Source organism: Aphelocoma coerulescens, chromosome 20, assembly GCF_041296385.1.
Source record: "Aphelocoma coerulescens isolate FSJ_1873_10779 chromosome 20, UR_Acoe_1.0, whole genome shotgun sequence".
In the NCBI taxonomy this organism is placed as follows: Eukaryota; Metazoa; Chordata; class Aves; order Passeriformes; family Corvidae; genus Aphelocoma; species Aphelocoma coerulescens.
Genome location: NC_091033.1, coordinates 14,620,228 through 14,647,233, shown reverse-complemented (window position 1 = coordinate 14,647,233; position 27,006 = coordinate 14,620,228). Strand labels below are relative to the sequence as shown.

The following is a 27,006-nucleotide window of genomic DNA, read 5'->3' as shown; positions in this document are numbered from 1 at the left end:
TAGGGAGATCAACCCCCTGCCCTCCTATTTTCCTGATTTCCTTCAAGGCAGGTCCTATTCTAGTTTTATTTGCATGATCAAATCTTTCTCTTGCTCAGGGAAAAAACAAACAAAACAAACCAACCAAAAGCCACAAGAGGTAAAGGGACTGAGACATCTTTCAAGGCAGTGGCCAGCAGGGAAGCCCCAGAGGCTGCCATGGTTCTAAGGACCATCTGCAATACCCCTGAACTCGTTGCTCCCAGGCACTCACAGTTATCCCTTTCCTCTTTAGGATCTTCTTTTCCAAATAATAGCAAATTGAGGGTGTGTATTTTCTCTCTGCTTATCAGAGGATCATTTGAAGTTGAGCCATCTAATCCGAAAGATTTTTTAGCTAAACAAAACTCCTGCACTTTATTGACTTGGACTGTGGCACGTCCCCATCACCACAGGCTGAGCTGGGACTCATGGGCAGCTGCCCTGCCCTTGGGGGGTGCAGCATTTGCTTCCTGGGGTGCAACCCTCCTGGGAGGTACCAAATCCTATGGATTCTGTATTTGCACTGCAGAATTTTTGCTGCCTCTCTCTGTTGGGAGATTCCCTGCATGACTCTCAGCAGAGCAGAGTGCAAGCCATGCTCTGTTTCATCATTCCAACAGCCCAAATACTTACTCAAAAATCATCTGCAAGGACCCACACAGTGTTTGGCCTGGGCAAAGAACTGCCACCAGTAATAACTTTGTATTTATCCCTCTATTTCACAGAATCACGGAATCATTGGAGTTGGAAAACCCTCCAAGACCAGGGAGTCCAATCTGTGCTGATGCCCACCTTGTCCCCAGCCCAGAGCCCTGAGTGCCACCTCCAGCCCTTCCTTGGGCACCTCCAAGGATGGGGACTCCACACCTCCCTGGGTAGCCCCTGCCAAGGCCTGAGCACCCTTTCCATGAAAGGAGAAATTCCTCCTGATGTCCAGCCTATTTCCTTTTGCATAATAGTGACAAAATTCACCCTTCACTCGCAGTCTGTTCCCATAATAAACCACAACAAATAATTGCAATATAATATTCAGGGATCACAGAATGGCCTCTTTGAGAGTTAAACCTTTGGCTGCTTTGTTACTAGAAAGCAAATATTTGCATTGCTCCATCATAGAGAATATGAAATATGTAATTCACTGCACGACATTTGACCAAAAAATCCTGATTCTGTGCCTTGTTTCACACCATGCAGTCCCCAGGTCACTGGAAGCCCAAGCCTCCTTGGACAGACAGACCTGTGGTCTTGCACAAATACAGATGTGAACATTTCTGCCTCGCCATCAAGAAATTATTTTGGAGCATAATGCTGCAGAGTGTTTACAGTAGAAACACTAACACAACATGGACACATTTCTATACAGTGTATGGGAAACACCTGGCCCCGAAACTGCCGGGCAAAAACTGCTGTCAACCTTCTGTTTGTCAAAAGGGTATATTTATCCTCTGACTTTTTGTCATGACCTCTGCATTCTGAAATGAATTAAAGGTTTATGTGCAGGAATGCAGAGAGCAGGAAATCAGGAAATAGCCTGGGAAATGGCTTTCCTGCCCCGTTTCACTGCTTTACGTACTGTAACGTCACCGAGAGCAAGGTTCTGTCACTTCGTGCTAGCTCCTTGCTCTGCAGTGTCACAGCACCTCGTCCCCTCTCCTGGAGTATCACATGCACCAATTAAAGGCCATGGTGCTGATTGAATTCCAGTATAAGGCAGTAAGAGAATGTTCAGATTTTAAGGGTGGCTTCTGTCTGTGGCTGGCTGGAAAACTGGCCATGTTTGAGCCACTGAGACACAGTGAGCACTCACTGTGAACCAGCTGCCCAGCATTTGTGAAAGTTAAAGCAGAACGACCAAGTGGAGCCAGGAAGCAGAGAAGTCATCCAGCTCCGTCATTGTCACAAGCTGATTTCTCTGAGGAACGTTCAGTGTGGAAGTAAAGTTTGTAAGCTGAAAGTGCAAGAAAAAAATTGTATTTTGTAACCAATTTTTTATCAGACTTCTATGCTTTTAAGCACTACACAGCAAAGAACCAGGTGGGCAAAGTGCATGACCTATGTGGTGCTTAACAGACTTCTTGAAATGCGTTGAAATACCCTGGTGTGGGGAATTGCTCAATCTGTCTCTCAATGGTAGCAACAATAAATTGCCTGAATTATTTTCAAGTTGCAGCATTGAACTAAAGGACATACAATTTAAAAAAGGCATAAAAAATAAAAATAAAAATAAATCAAAGAGGTTTTACAGTAGCTGGATACTTTCCATGCAAACTTACTATTAATATTTTCTGAAAGTGTTTGGTGGGTGCTGCTCAGTAGAAAGTGGAACCTCCAAATATCTTTAAATCTCTTTCACTCAAGTGCTTAAATATGAGTGTCCTAATACCTTAGATTAGCTTCACTTTGGCTTGGCAGCCTTTGGAATTAAGCAACATCTGTGGACCTCAGTGGGAACAGGGAGAGCTCTCAAAGCAGCAGAACTCACTCTGAGACTTAATTCTTATTGTCTTTCCTGCTGAATTTGACAGGAATTGTCATATGTAGGACAGAAAAAAAGGTCTTTTTCTCAGCTTTCTTAACAATACTCCTCCAAAGACAAAAGGGCCAAATACTACAGAAAAGATGATCACAAAATGCCCATTAAAATTGTGCTCAGCTGAACTTTTCCTTTGATAACACTGCTGCAAACAAATTCCAAATCTACTCACACCATTCAACTCCCTCCTCCCCAAAATAAGCCTTGCTATTTGTTCCCATATCTGGATGGAAAAAAAAAAAAAAAGTCAGTTTTTAATATCTTGGTTTCTATGTGTTTGTTTCAAACAAATCAGCCAACATGACAAAACCACAGAGGTTTTCATTTGGCTGTTTAAAGAGAGCATTTGGAAGTAGCTGGGTGTTTACAGGAAGCTCCAAAACAGGGATGTATATTTTTTATGCAGTAATTAGCGATTGTTTAATATACCAACTGGGAAGGCAAAGAACAGCATAAACACATAATTGTTACCAGGCAGGGAGAAGTAGAGCATTAGGAGATAGCATAAATAGTCAAACGTGACCTCAAAAGGTCAAAAGAGAACTAAACAATTTTGTCACAGCACTTGCTTATTTAAGTCAATGCAACTCCAATTTCCTCTCTGCTGCCCTGCCTGGTATTTTATACTGTCCAGTATTATTCTTATTTGCCAGGGACACACAGGATCAGTTGTCCTGAGTACATTTACAAGTTGTGTGAGACTGTTTAGAAGAAAAATCCCGAGCATTTTGAGAATCAAAGATGAATATTTTAAACACAACGCCACGCAAAGCGCTGAGCTGAAAATGTCCACGTTATATTAATTTCTAGCAATGATTTACTGAGGTCAATGACAATAAAAATGCAAGTCAGCTATGGAGGCATTTTGTAACCTCGTTGTTTTTTTTAACCCACTTCATCCCACCAAGTACAAGATTACCCTGGCACTGACTAGCAATAAAATTTAAAATGTAATCTCTGAAACAAACGATTTTCACTGAATTCATTCATGTTTTGCCCCCCCCGCCTCACTCCCTCCTGAGAAAGAATCCCCTTTCTATTGCAATGCAAGGGTAGGATTTCACTGTGGGGGAGTAGCCACTATGTATGAACCACATGGAAGACAGGATTATTTGGTTACACTTCAAAACATGTTCATTTTTAGACCCTGTTCTTCATAACAAATAAGGCATTTTATCCTCATATTCTTTAACCTTTTTTTTTTGCCTTTTTTTTTTTTTTTTTTAAGTTTCCTTGGAGTGATTATAAAAATCACTTAAATCCTGAAGGGGAACTATGCCTCAGTGACAAAACAAATTTGCCACAAATCATTTTACAAAAGAACAGCAGGACTTTAGACCAAACTCGGGAACTGTTCCTATTCATCATTCATTTGTTTTGGAAACTCCACCCTCCTCCTGCCATGTTCAATATCTAATTGGCATTCTGACACTTCAGATAACTAAACATCTGCTGCATGGATGCTTCTTAGAAGTCTTTTGTTCTGTAAGTTGGAGTTCAAGGGATACAACTCACCGATACACTACATTCGTGCCATTGTTAGGGCAACTACTCTTCCTGAATGGAGAGAAAACAGTGAAATAAAAGCATTTTGCACAAATACTTCCCCCCCCCCTCCCTCCTCCTGATCAGCTTCCTAAGAGGTTGGTGTATTAAAATTCAGATGTCAGAGTTCTGCTGCTTCTTGGCTATTTCCGCACTTTAGGAAGTCGGGGTCTTTGCAACCCTCCTGTTAAGAGCTGTTGACAAAAGGTTAATTTCTGTTGCAGGGACGAGGAGGTTTCATCACCAAACAGAGCTGGACACAGACTTCATTTGCTTTTTTTTAAATATAGTAGTTGAACGAATGTAAATGAACAAAGTGGGTATCCACCACCCAGTGCTGCCGAGAGACCTTGGGAGCTCCTATTTTGAAAGCAGTTTGGAACACTTAGATCAAAAGATGCTGTAGAACTGTGAAGCAATATTTGGTGGATCAAGAAATAAATCACAGGTGAAATTTTGTGAGCAAGATTTGCATGTTTCTGCTGCTAGATGCTCCTCAGCCTAAAGGCTTAATTATCTGATGCATCCAGCCAATATTGTCAATGTGTTATCTGTATTGTAGTAGCTTCCAGAATTCGCAGAGCAGCCTCTGTGGGCTGGACCCTGAGGAAAAAGCCACCACACTCATGTCCTCATGGAAGGACAAGACAGGCAGAGCTGAGACAGGAGGAAGGCACAAGCTGGTGCCTAAGCTGTGATGTGTCTTGGTAAAACCAAGAAAAACCCCACAGCAACGGGCTCCTCCTCCTGCTTCACCACTAGATGTTTCAGAAAGTGGTTCCTACTTAATTGTAGCTGGTTCTGACTCATCCATCAGACATTCCCCTATTCATAACCACAGAAAGGACATTCCCTTCCCAAGCACGGCCTTTATTGCTAGAAACAGGTTTTTAAATGCCTAAAGGAGCTGGGCAAAATAATCCCCCAAGGCCCAAAGAGGTGCAGCCGTCAGGCAGCGGATGGGCTGCAAAGGCTCTGCCAGGCTGAGCAGCTGCCCAGCTGGGCAGCACTCCCCTCCCTGCCCAGATTTCCAAGACTTGCTCGATGTGTTTTTTTTTTCTTTTTTTTTTTTTTTTCTTCTGGAAATCTAACACTCTCTGAAATCAAGTTGCTGTAAACTCTGTGAGGCAGGTTACAGAGGAGGGCACTGATGAATGCCCCTAAAAAGCCATTGTGCCCACGCTGCTGCATGAAAAAGACTGCTGAATACACTGCATAGGAAACAACTCACGTCATTGTCCTTCTGCACACACAATCACTCAAATGATGCATGTAAATAAGAGATTTTATAGGCACATTCACTTTGCAAATCCTTCCCATCTATTCCAAAAGAGCCACGTTGTAAACATTAACAGGCTGACGGTAAGCCTGAATTTAGCAGAAAGGCTTCCAGTAACACATGAGTGGGACTGAATCAGACAGACTTCTGTATTCCAGATACCTCACTGCCTGCCAGCCTCAGACCTTGGCCCTGGCAAGCATTCAGTGTGTTCAAGATCTCTTCTGTAACATCTAAATACACTGGCCAAGTAGCAGAGGAAGGGGACAAAATTGTGCTATTTGTCCAGACAGAGAAAGGGATTGAAGAAAAAAAATACCATAGCTATTTATTCAAATGAATGTCTCTGCAGGAGCTGACACAGAATGGTTAGTTCACAAAAATATATTTGATATTTCCCTGTGCTATTTTTGAGGAAGGACTGGGTAATTATAAAGAGCCAGATGAGACAAGTGAAAGTGGAATAGCTACTTCTACCCTGCAGATAACTATGGCCAAAAGTGATCTTGCCCCTTGTCAAAGGCTGATTTAATTCACTGTGGGTGAGCCCAGACTGGCAGGATGGAATTCGCATATGGCTTTGGGAAACCTGGATTTAATTCCTTGTTTTCCTAAGCAAAATCTCTCTTGATCTTGGCCAAGCATCTTAGCAATTGGATTTTCAATACATATCATTTAGTGCTGCTGAATGCAAAAAATACTTGTAACAGAGCATGAAACGGCAAATACATCCCATTTCCCTTCATTTTCTCAGGGGATCTCCTAGTACATGACCAGGATAATTAAATTCCCCAAGTACTGGAACCATCTAGCTGGAAGAGCTCTACCCTGTTTCTGCTTGGAGCTCTGTGTGTGCCATGACTGCAGTGCTCTGCTCTCAGGCTGGTGAGACCAGGCCTGTCCCAGGAAGACCATGGTGCAGTGCTTCCAAATCAGTGTGATGGCTCCCACAAGTGTATTTTCTGAATTGCTGGCCCAAAGCATCACTTGAAGCACTTTTCCTTTTGCTCCATTTCCCCTCTCACGCCTCTCACCGGATCACTTTCTGGACGTGGCTGTTGGGGCCTTCTGTCAGTCTGTCCAACCCACTTTCCCTTTTCTCCCCCCTGCCTTTTTCTTCTTGTAAAGAAGAGAGATGAACATCTATGTCAATGAATCCCTGACCTACATAGGCTGACCCTGAGGAGTCAGAGATAATGCATGAGAGTAAATGAGGTCAAAAATGGAGAAAAGCCCCCACACGGTGAACTTCCCGCCGAGGTTTCGCTGCACCGGGACTTCCCGAGAATCCCTCGGTGCCTGGGGAAGCTCTGGCCTCTCCGCGGCCTTTCAGCTTCTTTGGGCAAATTTTTTGGCAAGTTTTATAGCCAGAAAGGGTCACCCCAGGGAAGATAAGGGGAGATTTCCCCGTGCTCTCCCTCCTGCACTCTTGGCAGGGCCAACACGCTTGAGCGGACGTGACAAACTCGGTTCTGCTGAGGACAATGCTCGGGATGGCCCTGGAGCCTCGTCCTAGGAGCTTGGGGAGGAGTCCCCACTGTCCTGCCTGGCAAACTCAGCTGCACCCCTGGGACCACCTCACCAACCTCGAGGTGCCCGTGCCCAGCCAGGAAAAGCCTGATCCTGGGTAAATACGGATCTGGAGGTAACCACGCAGTGCCAATCCACGTGCTTACGGTGCTCTACCTGGCAACGAGGTCAGTATGGAAACGTGCTAAAGCATTTCATCTGGATCACACAGCCTGCGGCTTTTCCATGGACAAAACGAAGGAAAAAAAGGGAAAAAAATCCTTTCACAAAAGAGGTCTGAGCAGTCTTACCTGTCGCTGGCAAAGCAACAGTGTCAGAATCATATATATTCACCCCCAGCATGAAACAGGCTCCTCTGCTGCTGCTAACACAACATCCAGGTGTTAGGCCTCAACCCCACTTCAACTATTGTTTATTGCCATTGCATGGATTAATCCCTGCTGTCAGTCCAGCCTGCGAGATGCTCTCAGAAAGAAAGGTCTGCATAGCATCACGAGTGTCAGATCCTGCTTTGATACACTTTATCTTCCCTTATCCCTTCAAACTCACCATGACTACTCTGCCTGACATGCTAAAAATGCTTTAGAATTGGTGCATATAGGCTAAACTCTGGTTTCAGGGGAAAAAAACCTGCCCACCCCCACTTTTCTTTTTTCCCCCCCTTTTTTTGTCAGAAATCATTGTTGATCTGATAAGAAGTTTGTGGAGTATCCAGTTACAAACTGAGAATCCCCAGAGTCGGTGATTCATTAGTAGTTATCCTTGTGTTACAGGAAGTAAACAGCTTTTAGATGTGCATTTTGCATCTAATTATGTCACAGTCCACTGGCCTTCTCAAAGGTGTGTTGTTTTTCAGGGTAATACATTAAAGATAACAGATTTTACAACAACAGCTGGGAAAAACAAAAATAGATAAGTCATGGAAGCTTTGTGAAAGAAGTGGGAGATCTTTGCTACACCAAGGAGACAACTGGGTGTCGTTTGGAAGGATGTGAAACTTTATCCGGCAAAAAGGGGCCTGTCACAGCAACTCTATTTTTGTGCTCATATTTGCCTTCCAGAAAGATCCTGAATCCATTTGCTTTTGTACTTCATCATTAAATGATTAATTGTAGTGGCTTTGTTCTGTTCTCAGATTTACCAAAGCAAACTATTCTGGATTTACATCGCAGCACGAGAGGACAGAGCTGAGCCCACTGGGATTTCTTGCATAGGAAGTTTTAGTTTGCTCTGAGGGTCAGACCTGAATTGCTGTGTATCCAACACTTGACTTTTTAATATGAATTATCTCCTGTTTTACCTGAGTTTTTAGGGGCTCAGACAGCAGCAGGTTGGATGCCAATGCACTGCTCCCACCACTCCCAGGCTTTTCCTGTTGGCCATTCCCCAGCCCAGCTGGCCATGACTGTCCCTCACCCCCTCTAACACCAGTGTGGCACTGAGATCAGCACAGAGTGGGGCTGATGGCATAGATTGACACCAGCAACAGGCAGGGAAGAGTCTGGGCACATTGAACGTGGATCATGAAATCCCAGACCCAGAAGGAGCCAGAGGGGGAAGTCAAGGAGAACAGGCCACTGCCAGCGGGATGGGAGAGATGCTGCTGCAGGCACAGCCTGCCCTGACCTGGCACCATTGGCAGTTCCAGGATCTTCACTTATTTTCAGAGATGCTAAAAAGAGGAGGACAGCCCAGTTTGGACACAAACAACAGCAACATTCCTTTGAATGCTGCCCAGGATGTATTTAAGTAGGGGATGACTGATCCCATTAGTCTGCTAAATCCCAGACTCAGAGGTGCAGGAGCAACATTCTTAAAAAGCAAGCAGTTTTATTTAGTTTTGCTTTTAACAAGAAATTAAATGAATACTCTAAATTACATTAAGTTAAATCATAATCTGATAGGCAATAAAATTCGGAGGCTTCATTAAAGCACTTTTCCTCTCTCATAACTCCTAAAATTCTGTCACCCATGTGCCAGGAAATTGTTTAGTGATTTTAAAGCACTCATGGATCCCTTTTCAATTTGGGAGACCTCTGGTCTGCCATTTTGCCCTGTTTTGGTTTGCTGGTTTTGCCCTGCCCAGAGCAGTGCTGTCAGACTGCCTGCCTGCTCTCCCCAACCAATTCCAACCATCTCTCCAAGAGCACCAGTATGAAATATCCCCCTCCTCTTGCTCGGCTTCTCTGGAGCTCTTTGTTCTCCTGCCCAGCACAGCCCTGCCCACTTCAGCTCTTCCCACCTTGGGCAGCAGCTCTCCACACCAGAGTGCCCCAGTTCCTCCCATCTCAGAAGGGAAATTGAGATTTCCTTCCTGATCCTGGCAGGGCACTGCCAAGATCTTCCTACTGGGTGTGAAATAGTCCCGATCTGCTGATGAGAAAGGCTACAGAAGGCCATGTTCCTCCACCTCTGCAGCTGCAGGTATTGCACACAAGAATTTGAGGAATACCTGCATTTTATTTTCACTTGTTAAAAGTAGCGTTTCAGTAACACAAACTCAACTAATCTGATTGAACTCCCAACCAAACCAGTGGTTATGTTTCTAGGAAACTACCAAATGAATGCATTCGAGAGCACATTTAAACAGAAATGCAAAAGTCCTGCTGGCAATGACAAAACAAAGTTTGAGCTTAGAATGGAAACCGGATGGGTTATAAATAACTGATGGCAAAACCTCAATTGATTCAGTTCCACAGTCAATCTATTATATTCTTCCAGTGGAATTTGTTTTGCTTGAAAAGGATTATGTGAAATCATAACCTTCATTAACTTTGAGTGATTCATTTTTTGTAACCAGATGTTTAGTTACAGCTGATAAAGCATGAAAACCTGCATTCCTCACAGCTTGCTCTGCATGGGTGTGTTGGGTAATGATGACAAATATTAAGGTACAACATCGCTCTTCTTAGCTGACATGGCAGTGACTGGTCTGCTTATCAGATTCAGCTGGGGACTGGAATGCCAAAAGAAGGGCAAATATGAATGTATCTGATAGGAGCCTAATGGTCCTGAGAGTATTTATAGCTCAGTACAGGCTGGAAAAAATGAAATGCAAACAAATTTGAAGAGAAGCCAGACGGCCATTCTGTGGGGTAAAGAAGAAACCTCCCTGGGCAGCCCCTTCCAATGCCTCACAAAGCACGTGCCAGAGCACGGGGATCAGAATTTCTCTGAATTGTTAGAGACTTCTCAGTCTCTAACAAATGGGAAATGTAACTCAATCTTTAAGAAATCAATGGAAATGTAGAAAGAAACTTCAAGGCTTTTCTCAACTGAACTTTTTCTAAACAGATTAATCATTTCCAGAAATAGAAAATGTCAGTCGGATCATCTCGTTTGACACAAGGTCAGCTTTCTGCAAGTGAGGCCAGTGGCACGTCAGATGTGCAGATAAAACCAGAGCTCTGCATTATGTGAGCCCAAGGTGCAGCTACCTGGGAAGGGGTTTCATTTCCCTTCATCTCACTCATTCCACAGCTCTGCCCAGCCCTCTAGGACCAAACTGAGAGAACCAATTTTATTGCTGCTCTTTTTAATGTGCCTGTTTAAATGAGTAGTGCCAAATTTTTAGGCAAACAAGCAGCAGTCTCAGACTGAGCACACAGCAGGCTGACAAATGGATCTACCTGGAACAACTGAAGAAGTTCCTTGTTTGTTTGCTCCCACCTCTCAGCCAGTTATCACCAAGGCAGAGTCAGAATGACACAGGGGCAGGCAGGAAACTGCACCAGCCAGACCTGCAAGGATCTGTCAGTCAACACTCCTTGTCCTGAGGAATTGCAGCTCTGACAGCCCTGGCCTGCCCCGCGCTTGTTCGGGGATATTTGTTAATGCCACAGGGGTGCAATGGTTTGGGAATACAGCAGCACCCCACCACAGCACCCCTAACTCCAGCTGGGCTAAGAATTGGTGCAAAAGAGACTGATTTTAGTGCTTCTTCATTAGCTAACGAGGTATGGATAAGCTACACATGAAATGTGGAGCATTTCTATCAGGACCACTGGTTGCCCACTCCCCAAATACTCAGGTACACCTCATCCCTGTGCCTTTAGGCTCTGGGCACTACAGGCAATTGTATGGAACACAGCTCAGAAACAAGGACATATAAATAAACATTATTGTTCTTCATTAGAAATGGAAAGTTGGTTTTGAAGTAAAACCCCACAGCCTCTACATACTTAAAAATGAAACTTCAAATAACTTGCATTCTGCTACTGAAGATTGATGCCTTGCTGTTAATTGTGCCATCAGAACATAGAGGAATTTAAGGCTGTATTTTCTGAAATCTTGGCTGTGAAGAATGAAGAACACAGAACCAGAGGCCTGAGTGAGCGGCTTTGTATTTTAAATTCTTGCAGCAAGTGCCTTATGAATGCTCACCCTCCCCTTCCCACCTCTCAGAAAATCCTAATGTCTCCCTCCTGATCCAAGCTGTCCCACCACCTGAGCTCGTCCTTTGAGGGAGGAGGAACACTGATTAGGAATAGCATTTATTGCACTTCAGGAAGATGCTCAGATGTGCCCCAGCAAGGTGGATGAGAGCAGGCTCATAGTGACATTAGGTAAAACCTGGACCATTAATAAGTTAATGTATGGTAATGATGAGACACTGCAGAGGCCAGAAGACACACGTGCAAGGAAGAGCTGAGGCCATGCTGTGTGTTAATAGAGACTGACTGGTGTGAAAACAGTGACTTGAGCCAGAGCCTGGCTGCAAATCACAGCTGCAGCACTCAGTGACAGGCTGGCAGGCAGCAGGATTAGCAGCAGCATGTCCAGCTTTATGTGCAGCCCAGAGCCAGGCCTGGAGCCCCACAGTTAAAGGTTTGTCCTGACTGAGACACCAGCTGTGTTCTGTGGAGTTCAGGTACTGCATCGCCCTGCCCAAAGCCTCTGAAGCCAGCAGAGAGCATGAGCTACCCCAGGATTTGCCGAAAGTGACAGTGCAGCCAGCCATGCCTGAAAAATAACGGGAATTGTCAACAGTTAATAAAACTGCTTTAAGAGGTGGATTGATCTCTTTTCAAAGGCAATCTTGCACCTGTGAAAACTTGTCCCTAGCAGTGTGTGTCACTGAATTGTACAAGTGGCATTGCAGTGGGATCAGCTGTTTGCACCTACAAAATGGAAACCCAGCTGACTCGAGGGCAGGTGAGCCCAGACCTCCTGTTTCCTGTAGTTTCTTATGATTTGCAGTTCAGAATAGGACATTAAAAAGTAAAGTTTGTTGCCGTGGTAAGTTCTCTGCTTAGTAAAAATAATGCAAATATTTGCTAGAGCAGAGCCCCATTAACCTCTCCAATACAGTGCCCTAGCCCCTAGTTAGGAAAATTAGACACCTTCCTGTGCTCTCCTTGCAAGTCCATTTTAAACTCTCGTTATTCCACCGAAAGTGAAACAGTTTCAAGAGGAAAGACTGAGCACTTGCTGGTGGTTAAGGTGTGGTTTCAGCCAGGCTGGAAGAGGTGAGAGTTCTCCTAAACCCCGAGGGTGCTCCAGCTCAGAGCCCCCAGGAGGGGAGGCCACCCCTGGACAGCCTGGCCCTGCCTCTGCCACCAGTGCTGACAATCCCATGGGATGTGGCCTGTCCGAGTCTGGATGCAGGAACGCTCAGCTGAGAGAGAGCCAGGGATGAGACCCTCATGTTCTCCATCTCCTCCTTCTTTGTGGGACAAGGACTGGGTGGCTTTTGCACAAGAAGTGATACTTGGGGACAACAATTGCTGAAGCTGCTTTAGATGGCACCGGCCTCTCCTTTCAAAAACCTTCACAGAGGAAACACGAGGCACTCAAACCCTCTCAGTGCAGGGGACTTTTAATGAACCCAAGGACTAACTAAAAGACTTAATTTCTTTTTTCCTGCTTTCTTTTCTCCTCCCCCTGCCCAAGCTGGGGTGCATTTCTTATGCAATGCTGATATGAATGACAGCCTGCAGAAGGCAGAGCAGAGGATTTCCACAACACTCGGGCTGGTATTGTGCTGCACCTTATTATCATTCCCTAACCCTGCACATATGGTCATCTTCCATTCTTCTAACTGGTTCCAGGGCCCTGGAATTCAGCATGACCCCTGAGGGCTATTCTAATGCAATCAGTAGGAATACTATATCCAGGGCCAGTCCAAAAATCAAAGGCCTGGCCAAAGCCCAGGATAAATTACAGCTGTTATAAAGAAATCACCTTTTCACCTTGGCCCTCATATTCTTTCAGTTTACAGTCATAACTCAGCAAGGCCAGCAACATTTGTCATTAATAAACCTGGTTGGATAAACAAGACTGATGGATTAACAAGTCACATGTAAAGAAATCTGAGAAAGTGAAAAGCTTTAGACAGGAGGTGAGGATAAGCTGATTTCTTTTTTCTCCCAGGTATGAGAAAAAGTGACACATTTTTACATCTCTTTTTCTGTTCATTATGTTCTCCTGCAACATGTGCTGACATGACTGACAGCTCAAAGTACAGTAGGGCTGAACAGCTACTGAAGAGAAGACACAGCCCTGGCCTATGGGATTTGGGGTTTCAGGATCCATGGATGACCACATGATCTACCAGCCTGATGTTACCAGACACCTTGGTTTCACTAAAGGAGGGACTTCTTCCAAGTATTTATCTTTTTTCTACTTGGACACCACTGTTTTCCTTCAAACAAAACCCTTTTGTGATTTTAAGTGAGAGGAAAGGATATCTGACTCAAAAAGATACATAGCCAGTTAAGTCCCTCATTTCCAAGTGAATTAAAGAAACACTTTGCATAAAAGTAATGTCATTAAGGATGTTAAACTGAGTTGTTCCCAAATGTGCAGTTCTCCCACTTGGACAAGGCATGATTTTCCATTAATGAAACAAATACTCCATGGAGAAAATGGCATGCCAGAATGGGAAGGGTTAAAAAAGAACTCTTGGAGACCTGTGAGAAAGAGGAAGAGCAGATTATATTCCCTAGCTCTCTTGGGAATGCCTGGGAGGGTATGATTTTTCTTTATTAATCTCTCTGTGATTTATAGGACCTTGATTGGAAAGTTGTTAAATACCTGTTAAAAACGGGGAGAGCAAACACTGTGAAATACATACAGTATATTAATAATTTATATAAAATATATATAGGAGTATATTAAATTTTTTGAAAACCAAATAAATTATCTGAACTGTACAGTAACAACAAATGTCCACTAATGATCTCAGATCAAAAATCCTCCCCAGTGCTACTCTGAGAGCACACAGGCAGCAAGGGACAAGACAGTTCAGTGGGCTCTAAGAAAGTGATGTCCAGGTGTTCAGAGATGTTTGCATTGAAATTCAAACTGACTGAGAAGTCTGTAATCTCTCTATTTTTGTTTCTGCCACAATTTGGTCTAATTAGTTCTAATTTGCCACTCGGGGTAGTGGTCCCCAGGCAGGGAGGGAGGCTGGGCTGGAGGGAGCTGTGAATGAATATGCAAACAGCCTTTTTAGAGGCTCCAAACAATATCCGGGGGAAAAATAATTTATTAGGTTCTGCATGGGTGTTTTTTTTAACTATTTGGCCTTAAACTGTCTTCATGTGGCCATCAGCTGTTTACTCTGCAAACATCCCCACCCAGCCGGCACAATGCGGCAGCTGCACCGCACCTTTTGTGTTTTCAATTTAAAGCCTTTGGGTTGATAGTTCACATTAACATGGAGAGAAATATACAACTTGTGAGTTTGAAAAGCAGTTTTTACTCATAAAAACCTTTGATAGTTTAGCCATCTGGTCAGAGTGAAAGAAGCTCATAAAAGAGGCCCAAATAGGGTCAAAGGTCTCTTGCTACGTGGGTCAAGGGGGCCGAGGAGGGTTTGCTGTAGTGGACTTTACTAAAAACTTGTCAGTGAGGATCTTTGACAAATTATGGCACATTCCATGGCTTTTTGGGAAAGTATTTGATTACAGTGTGCAGGAATGTTGTTGATATTTGCAAGCTTTAAGGAAAAAAGGCATTTAAATCAGAAGTTGTAAAGGGCCTTTTGGAGCCACGGCGTGCGTGAACACGTGCAGGGAGGATTTTTATTTCACTCTGCTTTAATTTTTTTCTTTTTTTTTTTTCTTCTTTTCCAGTATAAATGATTCAGGGGAAAACAAAACAAAAACCTCTCTACTGCAGAAAGCACAAAGGCTCTGACCTTTGATTCAGGTCATTTATTCTTTTAAATGGTCACAAATTATAAACCATCCAATTACTTTTTTTTTTTTTTCCTTCCAACCTTTGGTAAGTGACAAAGCAATAAACAAAATGAGGGGAAAGAAAGTTAAACATCTCCCTTATTTTTCTGGTTTGTTCTTATCAACCTAAGTTAATTACACTGCTTCTATTTAGAAGAGGTTGTTATGAAAAATAACAGGATTTGAGCAGACTGAAAGCAATTTTCTTGTAAAGGTTCAGAAGAAAGCAGAGGAAATAACATTTTTATGAGGTGTTTCATGGCACAGCATTATAATAAGTCATAGTACAGTAGTCATGGCTTAAGGGACAAGGCTATATCACTAAAACCCACAAAAATGGTTGTTTTGGAAGTTTTGGCTTGTTCTTTCATCCTGAGGGAGGGGGAAAAGCAGCAGAGAAATGAGTCAGTTAAGACTGTGTACTTAAAATATACAATACTAACATTCCTTAGGAGAAATCCACCTATTTCAGCTTAATCCAACTCCCAATTGTGCACACGCCATGGACTGTGGCCTCAGAAAATTGAATGCATATTCATTTCACTTGGAGCAAAACCTGCATGGCATCTTCTGAGGAGTAACCTCAGTCGGGGGGAAAATTTAGGACTATTGCAATTTACTAAAACTTGCCTGGCTGGGCTGGCAGTTTGAAAAGCATTTTGCAAGTTCGTGATTGAAAGGTATTTTGTTGTTTTTAAGGTGGACAGGGCAGTTTACAGCTCCTGTGAGTGTGGAGGGGCTCAGCGTTGCAAAAGCTGTTTTTTCTGTGCGTGCACACAAAGCAGGACTGTGCTGCTCCCCACACCACCCTCCTTGGGACAGCTGAAATTAGACTCTGACCTGAAAGCAGTGAGACATCAGAGCTGCCAGTGCAAAACAAAAATGCAGGATTACAGCAAGGCAAATAAAGATATGCATCAGTCAGTTGTCACCTGACTGTTTTTTAACAAACATAAATCAGCTTTAATAAGTTGGATTAGTCGTTTTCTTTTAAAGGAACCTGATTTCTGTACCTACTGCTGACCCTGAAATGTCTCTGTGTCATACAAACACACCAATTTATCTGACTTTTGCATTTCCATGTATCTCCTACCTCCTGGCTGGAATTTATTTTACATGGAGATTCTCAGGGGATGTAAATCAGTAAAGCCCCATTGATTTCAGCAGATCCTGGCTGCTGGGGGCAGGCTGATATATCCACAGAGGTTCTGGCCCAGGGTGTTTATACTGCCTCTAAATAAATAAATAAGGAGCATTAAGAGGTCATTATGTTTGGAGTGCAGCTCTGCTCCCAAGCAGGTTACAGTGGGACAGTTAAACAGAAACCTGGCCTTGCTAACCACGGCTTAACAGACTTTATGATAAATATGCTTGTCCATTACTCATAATGATCACTGGGGAGGGCACTGGCTTTCTGAAAGTAAGAAAGGAATAAAAAAAAGGTGGGAGGGCAAAGCCCCAAACTGCTGAGGGTGTGGAATAGTCCTGCCCTGAAGCACAGGGCCAAAATAATCCTCGCACAGCAGAGAGCAGTTGGGCTCTCAGGACAGCGTTTGATTGACAAGCACACTGATGCCTCATCCTGCTCCAGGAAAGAAAAACCTGGTCTTGGAGACCTGCTGGAAGCCACAGACTGGAGAGGACATTGCCTGTCCTCGTGCTGGTGGGTGTTTGCTGAACTTGTGTATCGAGTTGCAGCGGGAAGAAATTACCCTTCCTAAACCTAGAGAAGGTAACCAGTAAATGCTGCTCTTATTCATCTCTCTAATCCCTAAATCCTACTAAACTATTTGCCTCAGTAATATCCCACTGCAGTAAATTCCACGGGTTAATCATACACCAAACACAAGATTATTTGCTTGTATCCATTTTTGCTGATTTATGAAAGGACTTTTTAGACTCGTCTGCTGTTTAGCTTTAATCATCAGACTTGTGGGGATGGCTGGTGGTCCAAGGCCTCATGGCCAAACCTCCAGGCACGACTGGCTGAGGCACAAGCACCAGGACCAGGCAGATGTGCTGTAATTTCTCCTGAGGACAAAAGTTGGTTTCTGTCACTGAAATTCCTTAGAGATCCATTCAGTTAATGTGGGACATCAGTTGCCCTTTGATGACAGAGTCCATGGAGCCTATATGTGCCAGCAGCTGCTCTTTAATTATAACATTACCCCAGGACCTGTGGGGACAAGCAGTTGCAGAGCATATGTGGGTCAGTAGCTGATGAAGCTGAAATTTATCATTGGAATGATGCCCAAGTGCTTTGCAAAGCAGGAGAATGATTAAGTATGAAGGTAGCACTAAGCAACGTTTAAAGATTAAGCTCAGATGATAGGTATTTAAACTCAGATAATGATGTGAAAGCAATGGACAGTACTCCTGGTAAGATGTTAAAGGTTAGAAATACAAGGTTTTACAATAGAGAGGCACCTCTTGGCTCAGGAAAGCCTCTCTGCAGTCAGCAGGAGACCAAATCAACTTTCAGTCACACTGGCTTAAATCACAAAGTTTCTCCCAGTCCTTCCTGTGTGAGGGAAGTTGAACTGAGCACGTTTCACTTGTTCTCACCTTCAGTTCGTTCTGTTTAATTAGCAAATGTAGATGATACCATTTTATAGCATTTTGTAGCACAGACACAGGAATAAAACAAGCACTGTATGGATATGGAGATAAATCTCTGCCTCTCTGCAGTCAGGAAATTGAAATTGTTCAACAAGAGTGAGGGAAGACCTCTGGTCCCAGGACACATCATGGAACTGGGTTTCACATCACCAGCTCCCAGACCCAAAGCTGCCCTGACAGAGCTCAAACTCTTTCCCTTTGGAGAGCCAGAAGTCCTCAGGTCTGTGCTGGCTGAATTTCACCCGGGGCAATGCTTTTCCCAGTCATACCCTGCCCTGAGCATACACTTCAATTCTCTTTTTGAGGCTATCATTTCCTACAAGAAAAAAACTAAAAAAAACCCACCCCAAAACTTAAGTCACAGACTGACAGGTGAAACCAGGCTGTAAGGTGGGATTACTGTACTTCAGTCACCTCTGGGCAGCCTCATTTTTACATGACAGCTCAGGTTAAGAGACTCTCTGATAAATACAACAGGAAACACACAACAAGAAGTAAGATTTGAGTAATCCACTTGAAATATTTCCTCCTAAGGACAGTTTGATACCAACAATATTCCTGAATATCTGCCCTGCAGAATAGCTGCTATTTTTAGGTAACTGCCTGACACAAGCAGTCCCACGACCAATGATTTTATTTTTTTTAACAAACTCTTAACTCATCTGTTGCTCGGTTACCAATGGCTTTGTACTTCACCTGCTGGTTAACATTGGACACCTCCTTTAAAGTCCTTCATATCAATAAAATTGCACAGACTGTAACATGAGAATGGTGACTGTGAGCTGCTATTACCACCCAATTTACACTTCTTGGTTTGTTCTGTTGCCTTTTGAATGAGGATTGTAGATTATCACCTCTCCAGCACAATAAACAAAACATGGGTGTTGCGATGAACTTATCAATCTCCATGAATTGTATCAGCAATGTGGTGAAATCATCTATTCTGCCATCTCTGGAATATTGCTTGGCTTCAGGTTTGGCTCTCTCAGTCGGATTTGTGGATACTTATTCTTGCACTCGTGACCTCCTGATTGGATTATTGGAATTCTTTGCTGACAGCTCTTCCTGATAAGGCCTGCACAAGATTCAATTAATCCAAATGCAGTAGTGAAGAAATTCTGCTAAACAACTGTTCTCCTCTTGTGGTGTGTATAACCCTGGAGTAGCTGTGTTGAGCAGCTGCAGAGGAGCCCAAACTGCATCAGGAGGAGGAAACATCTCACTCTGCTCATGCCCAGCCCTTTCATCAACCTCCTTCTTGGCCTCACAGCAACATGTGCCTGTTTTGGGTGCTCTTAATCTCTTTATCTACTGATCTTCCATTACTATGCCCTAAGTATTGAAATATTTTCATCCTCAGTATCACTCTGTGATTAAAGTGAAAAGATCCCCCTCCCTATTTTACAGTGTGGCACTCAGCTCTGGAGTCTATAGAGTTGAGTTTCCACAGCAGGAGACCCTGAGGACCATGACAATTTTCCACCCCCCGCTGTGGGCAGCTGAGATCACTGTGGTCTTCCCACTGGTCCTGTCTTTGGGTGAGGGAAGGAGGAGAAATCCTCCAGAAAAAAGTCTACAGGCTCTTCCAGATCTATACAGAATCATGGAATCATTGATTCTGGAAAACTTCCCAGCCCATCAAGTCCAGCCTGTGCCCAGTGCCCACCTTGTCCCCAGCCCAGAGCCCTGAGTGCCACCTCCAGCCCTTCCTTGGACACCTCCAGGGATGGGCACTCCAAACCTCCCTGGGCAGCCCCTGCCAAGGCCTGCTCACCCTTTCCAGGAAGGGTTTAAATTAATTTTTAAATTAAAATAACAATGTAAGACTCCACTGAATATTTTTGAGATTTTCTCAGTAATACACAAAAAACTCCTGCCACTACCACAGGACAGGGAGAACCTGGCCCTGATGTAAAGCAGCTTGGAGTGCAACAACCCTGCAGCCAGGAATGCTGGATGCACCCTCCCACAAGATCAGAACTTGCAGAATAAGCTTTGCCAAGGTAAAAATCCCTTCCAGATTGGAGGGCAGCATTTATTTGAGCTTCACCTTTAAATGAGGGAGGAGAGTCTGGGTGACACCTGGCTTTGCACAGAATGTGACTGATTTCCCTGGGATGGCACCTGAAGCTTAATGCTTGCATGGAGCTCTCCCAAACCAAGCTGAAAGTTCTTTTTTATTTTCTTTTTCATTCTGAAAAGATCTTCCATTGTTATTTTTAACACAGCTTATAACAGCAACAGGGATGACACTTTTATATCACAATTTCAACCTTTTAAAGTATCTGACTTCACTGACGGACACCAGAAAGCCAGAAAAATAATTTCTGTTCTTTTTGCACAGAACATTGATAATATTTATTGGTCAAAACATTAACTGGTTAAAAAGATATGACTTTTAACTGGCATAAACCAGGTTTAGACCTCCTTGGTTGTGTTTTCAGGACACACAGAGAGGTGCAGAACCTGGAAAGCCAAAGAAACTGCTGCTTCCATTTGTAAGACAAAGAGGAGAAGCTGGAGGTTTATCCACACCATGGGCAGCCACACATCCTGCTCACACACAACCTGTGCAAGTATTTTTAAAATTCCAGAGCCCATAGTGTGTGTGGGAGGGATGAGGGGACCCTCATGAATCTTCCCAGTAAATCCTGGGGCTTATCAAATATTTATCAAAACTTAGCAGCTATTTTGCCAAGGCTTTATGATAGATGGAATTTAGATAACTTCTGAAAATTAGGAGGGGCTAATGAAGTTCACGTGAGGAATTTTTGGTGCTGCTCAGGAGTGTTGTCTGGCACGGAGTTCAAGGGTGCTGGCCTAGTGATATTTAGAGAAACCAATATTTCACTGCAAATTTCAGCTGGGTGTATTTTCCACCACAGAAAAGCAAACTTGTGTCAGCTGAGGGTATTGGAACCCAGAGCACAGAGCCACAGATTCAACACTGGGATGGAAGGGACCTCTGGAGATGACCCAGGCCAAGCCCCTGCCCTGGCAGGTGGCACAGGGATGTGCCAGGTGGGCTTGTTTCCAGAGATGGATGCACCAACAGCCACTAAAGCACTCATATCATGGCCTCTTTTTCTGCAAGTAAGATGTTCCCAGCTAGTGGATTATAAATGCCATGCTTCATTACATTTTAAACAATAAAAATGAATGACCCATCTCAGCGAGTGTCATATTTCTGGAAGGGAGGATAACCTGTGTGGTTAGGAACATGTCCTAAATCTATCTGCTCCATTAACCTTTGGAAGTTGGAGCAGCTCTAAGGTTTAGAAGCAATTAATATCTCACAGGCAACAACATTCTTGAATGGATGACCCAGGATTTCAGTTACACCTGAGCAGAAAGTAATACCTCAGCAAGCTCTCACAAAGAAAAAAAAAAAAACTCATTTGAAAGTGCAGTGAGAGGTCATAAAAATCGTGGATTACTTTAGTTAGTCATTTGTAACAGGTAAATGCATGAGTATAACTTCCTGGAGTGGGGGGAAAGGTCTGTATGATTTTTCCAGGGTTATGAATACATAAATAACAATGGTCACTTAAGAAGGACAGAAGCTTTGGGATTAACCTTTCTACACATTTCTAAGTAACCTGTTGACCCAGCAAAGGATTTTTTTCTTGTTTGCTCTCCACATCAATCATATCTATAGGAGATGTAAACATTTCACCATCTAGCTCAAAATGAAAACCAGAAAATAATCACTCGACCTTTACAATTAGTTGTTTACACTCAAGCTGCCTGTGGGTCAATGCATTACTACGAGAGCTCTTGGGTAAGAAATGAGCACATTTAGCTCTGGCACGGATTTCTCCCAGTTGAGGCCCCAGTCCATTCCCCCCAGCACGTTTACAGTGCAGTCCCCACTGCTCCAGGGGCAGCAAAGCCCCTCCCCACCACAGCTTCTCCATCAGGATGGCTTTAGATGTTGGTCTCTCAAGGTGGGTGTGTTCCCCAGAGGGGACGCCCCCTCCAAGGGCATCTCCACCTCCCCAGCCTGGGGCTGGACACTGCCAGCCTGGGCCCTTGGGTCATCAATAACATCAGTGAAACCCCAGAAATGGAACATGAGGTATGTTCTACTGGGCTTTGCCAGTGGATATTTTTCTTTAAACTCCCCAACAAATCAGTTTTTCTGGGGAGAGGAGAGGCCCAGACTCTGTTCTTGCCTCCAGTGTCCAGAGCTTGCACACAACTTACAGGGCTTTCCCATGCAAGCTTTCCAACAAAAATAACATGATGTGTCCAAAGTAGTAACATCGGATCACTAACCCAGCAGGCCGTGAAGACAACACCAACTTCTGCTGGCACTGGGATGGGCCTTTGTTGAGTACCAGCTATTGAGTAAGAACTAATTAAACTGTCTCAGTTTAGACACTGCCTCACCCGGGAGAGTTTTGCTCAGGGTTCATTTGTAAACACAGCTATTATTTATAAATTGTGAGTCAGATAGAGGGACACAAAAAGCCCTGCACTGCTGCTTTATAGGAGCCTTCATCTAGTAAATAACCAGTGAACAAGGTTTGTTGATCTGAAAAGAAAATCGACTCCAGACCAATGGCTCCATCCTAATCACAGAGAGTACATTAATCTCTTAATAACATGTCAGGCTTCCTTTGGAGTAATTCTGCCTTTTTCCACAAGCTTTTTGCATGCAAGGGATTCCTTCTGGGTTCAGCTTATTCTGGTTTTGTGCCTTTACAAGGTAGGCATCAAATCCAAATGCTCAACCAGCTTCCTTCCCCCGTTAAACCACACTGTGAACATTATCAGGACACTGGTTCAGGCTGGAAAGAAAAACCAGCTGCCATTACAACTGCACTGTAATGGCATCACAGAAAGGCAGCTTCTGCTTTACACTCAGGTTTATCAAAGAGTGGGCACAGCATCTGGCATGTAAAAAAGCATCAAACACCAAATTGTACCTTTAATTTGTGCAGGCATTGTCCATGAATACATAAGGAAATAAATTCATCAAAACCTAATTACCCCATCAACAGTGCTACCTACCACTGCTGCCTGCAGTAAATGCACATCCAAATTCAAAGTAATCTGAATGGAGACTCCAGAAAGATAAATTCACAGTTTGCAAGTGCCTGATTTCACAGTGCAAGGGCATTTGCAATGTTTAACCGATTCAGTTTTGATTAAAATGCTCAAATATCACCTACAAGTATCACTTTGGCACCCGTGGCATAGCACAGCTGACCCTGAGCACCACTCAAGACTTCTGTTTCTATTTGGAGAAGAGAAACAAATAGACATAAACAGATATAAATAAGATTACTTGTTTCTCTGTAAAGATTGGCTGAGCACTGGCATCAGAGATACTCTCAGATTTCATCCTTTCAAGCCCAAAAGCTTTATTTAAAGCAGCCTCTGAGCTCTTTGCAATATTTAGTGGCTTTTAGCCACATTCTAGAAAAGCAAAAGGAACCACAGCCTCTGCTTGGGGGAGGAGGCTGAAGCTCAGCATGGGCTGAACAAGGTGACCAAGGTTAAACAAGAAGTCTTGCATCCAAGATTTCTGCTTCATGACTTACCAATGTGAATAAAGATCAGCAAATCTTGAGACAACTTAATTTCTGCCATTCCCCATCCCCACCAACACCACTGAGCCGAGGCAAACTCAGACCTCTCCCTCCCCTCATATGTGACAGCCAAGGAAATGGTGCAGAGAAACTTAAATTATATCTTGAAGAGAGGTAAAATGCGGCAGGGAACGTCTTGCTGCTTCCTTTCCTGAAGGAACCCATGTCCTCCCACTCTTCATAAGGTGACATTATTTGTCTAATAAAGAACTTTCAGGCCTTCCCCCTACACACACCTTTTTCACATCTCTCCAGCCAGAGGAAAATGCAAGAAATGGCAACACAGAAAATCAGCAGAGCCTTTAGGTTAACAGGAATTCCCAGGCATTTAGGACTTACACTCAACTCCAAGCAGAAAATGATTTCCATCAAGTCCCAAACCAACGCTTTATCATGGACACATTTCAAGGAGAGCAGTGAGATGGAGCACACAGACTAATGAGCTAAAACTCATCCCAGAGAGGGGAAACACCCCAGCTCCTTGCTTTGAGAGTCCAAGACTGGATTCCTGGTTAATACAGCAGATGCTTTTATTAATGCCCAGAGAGCAGCTGAAGTGGGGCAATAATTGGCAGGGACTGACCTTGGGCTAATTTGAACAAACTGTCTCCAAAGGAAACTTGTGCTTTCATGGAGCACCTCTCTCTATTCACATTCCTCTATGCCAGGCACAGTTGGTTTTTTGTGGGGGAAAAACTATACTATGAAAGGATTTGAGGTTTTGAGGTTATTGTTTATTTCTAAAAACAAATTTTTGGGTTTTAGGGTTCCCCCTCCCCAATGCACACATTGCCAAAAGTTGCCACAAGTTAAACGACAGAATTGTCTTCAAATGGCCACGGCACCAAAGCTCACTGTTAATGAGTTGCAGATCTGCATCATAATTGAACATCCAGATTTCCACTTACAAAAGAAGGATGTGGTCAACAAGAACAAATAACATTAGAGAGCCAAAAAAATAATAATTAAGAAGAAATTTGCCGAGTGGAGAGTACAGTAACTGACATAAATATCGGCCTAATTGCTGAAGACACGACTCGTGAAAAGACCAATCAATATGGGCAATGCTTCATTCTTTGTCTGACTGCAGCAATGATACGTGGCAATACCAGCTTTAATTGAACAATCCCCGGGAAATATTTGTGCAGCTTTTCCATGCTCCTCTCCCCTTTTAAAAGGCAAGGGACTCGGGGAGGATTTTTTCCTCCTCGCCAGCAATAACGCACGGGCACGCAAACAAAGGGGACAAGGAGAAAAATGACCCAAAATGAAAGAAGCGAAGCTTGCCGTGATGCCCGTGGTTCATGGAAACAGGCTCACTGTCCCGCTGCGTGCTCCATAATACTCTATCACAGGCACTGTCAGGGGCCCATGCTGGGTGGCTAATTAAAACAATTACAAAGACAAAGAAGGTATCAATAGCATTCCAAGCAGCAAACAAAGAGATAAAGTAGTGAAGATTTAAATCATCAATGGTTGATCTCTCCGGGATAGTTTTGATGTGGGGACCAGGTCCCCAACTCTCTCTCCCCCCTCTCAAATCAGGGAGCTGGTTCATTTTAGGTTATTTCATCACAAAAGGTGTGGGAAAGGCCTCTAAAATAGTTTCAAAAAACTGTGGTGGAGTAAGGGTTTGCTGTTTGGAAGTTTCTGTCTCATAAACTTGGGATAGTTTTCTGTTCGGATTTACAAGATGATTTGTTTAAAGCTCACTAAAGAGATTACAGCTTTTATCCATAACCCCCATCTCTTCTCTACCAGCAATTACAGGCATAAAATAGAAATGCTTCAGTTTTAATTCCAGGTTTTCACAGGAGGGAGGATAAACACATATCATGGAGGGAATCAATAGGAGGAGAATAGACAGCTGCATAAATTAGGCAAGTCTCTCAGATTCTGTTAAAGATTTCCCCCAAAGATTTGATAAAGACAGTTCCACAGAGCAGTCTATATATAGAAAAATGGTAAGCAAGCCTCAAGTGTTTGCAAGCCAGGCTGGGGTAATACTTTAGGCAAACACGCTTACCTTGAGTGAGGAGTGTAAACAGTGACAGTTGTTTTTCTCATACACCAAATTAAAGGCAGCTTCTCCAAAAGGGCTGCTCCATTTCATACCATCTATATGCCCCAGCACAAAATGTTACTTTACAGAAACGCACTTTTCAACAAAAAGCTCTTTGGAAGCCTTTGTTACACTGATTTAGTTATCTCCAGGCCAGTTTACCCAAGGCTTACCCCAAACTACAGAGCAACTATGGGCAAAAAGTTATGTGAGCTTACAGGGGGTTTTCATTTGCTAAATTAATCAGAGTAAAGCAAAGAGCAGGGCTGGGTGTGGCAGCTCTGTAAATGCATTCTGACTTCCACTCAGCTGTTCTTTTAATCAGCAGGCTAAAGAGCCAAAAACTCCAATTAGCCAACGAGAAACCTGGAGGGGCAATGGCAGCTTTTTCTGATTGTTTCCTCTGATGGCAGAAAAGTGATTGGGGATGCAATAGCTAGGGAGAGATCAGCAGCTGAAATAAATCAGTAAATAAACTGTTAACATGGAAAACCTCAGACATGGATTTTTTTTCAGAACTGTCCCTCCAAAATTGTCTTTAATAAACTTGGAATTAAAAGCTGCATTAAAGTGTCTACATAAATGTGCACTTTCCGTCCAAACCATCCCTGCAGCTGTTATTAGGAAAACACAAATACTCTACCCGTGTTTGAGAAATTAAGGACTAAGGATGGCAAAAGAGGAGCTCTGTTTTTAATGGTTTCTAACAACTCTCTAGACAGCCTGAGAAAAACGTGATTCTTTGTGAAAGAAGACTGTAAATCTGATTTTCCCTGCAGGTTCCATTTGAGTACATATGTGCAGTTCTTCACTGATGCTGATGGATCCCCATAGCAGGGAAGAGGGGACAGAATGGAGGCTTATAGCTTATTAAACATATTTTTACATGGGAAAGATTATTGGGTTCATAGCCTCAGAATGCCAAAATGTAATGGAAGCAAAACCCCTCTGAATTAAACTCTCACAATTTGTCTTGAGAGAACTGAATGACAGGAAAGGTCTATTTGATTTTTAACACGTCCTAAACTTAGTCTGGCATTGTGAAGAGGTTTCATGAAATGATTGCTGTTATGTTCTTTCATAGTAAAGCTCCATGAAACCTCTGATTTCTGCTGGGAGATTTCATGCTAATTTTGTAGTAACTTCTACATGAGAAGGATGTGAATAACCTGAGGATTTCATAAATTAAAGCCTCCCAAACATCAGAAGGATTAGGCTGACACTGAACATTTAACTGCTCTGCCAAACAGAAAGACACATTATTACTCCTAACACAGAAACATAAGCAAACGATGAAGTTGTTCAAAACCTCAAAAGTTTTCTCCCTGAACTGAGATTTGTTACCTGAATCCAACCCCCAGCAGAACTGGCACTGGCTGGATTTTACAGCAACCCCCTTGCACAGCTCCAAGCCAACCTCCTTCCAGATGTGCACCAGGATCATTGCCCAAGGCTGGTCCCTGGCTGAGGTCTGACAGCAGCAGATGATTTCAGTCATTTCTGCCGGTTCTGTGCCTGGGGTACCCCAGGAGGGAGAGCTGACAACGCCCTTCCTCAGTTCTGTGGGTGTGAAGGTGCCTCAGAGTCTCAGATCCCAAATTTAAAATTCTCTTGGGAGTTCTGGATCTGCCTCCATG

The 27,006-nt window shown here is 43.5% G+C and overlaps 1 long non-coding RNA gene across 1 annotated transcript in view; it reads right to left on the bottom strand.

Annotated features, from left to right (window-relative positions):
* LOC138121151 (uncharacterized) overlaps positions 1-25,678 on the bottom strand; it is a 53,353-nt gene extending 27,675 nt beyond the window's left edge. Inside the window, exon 1 of the long non-coding RNA XR_011156101.1 lies at positions 25,334-25,678. This is a non-coding gene — a long non-coding RNA (uncharacterized lncRNA). The remainder of the gene's footprint in view (positions 1-25,333) is intronic.
* Positions 25,679-27,006: the final 1,328 nt, after the last annotated feature.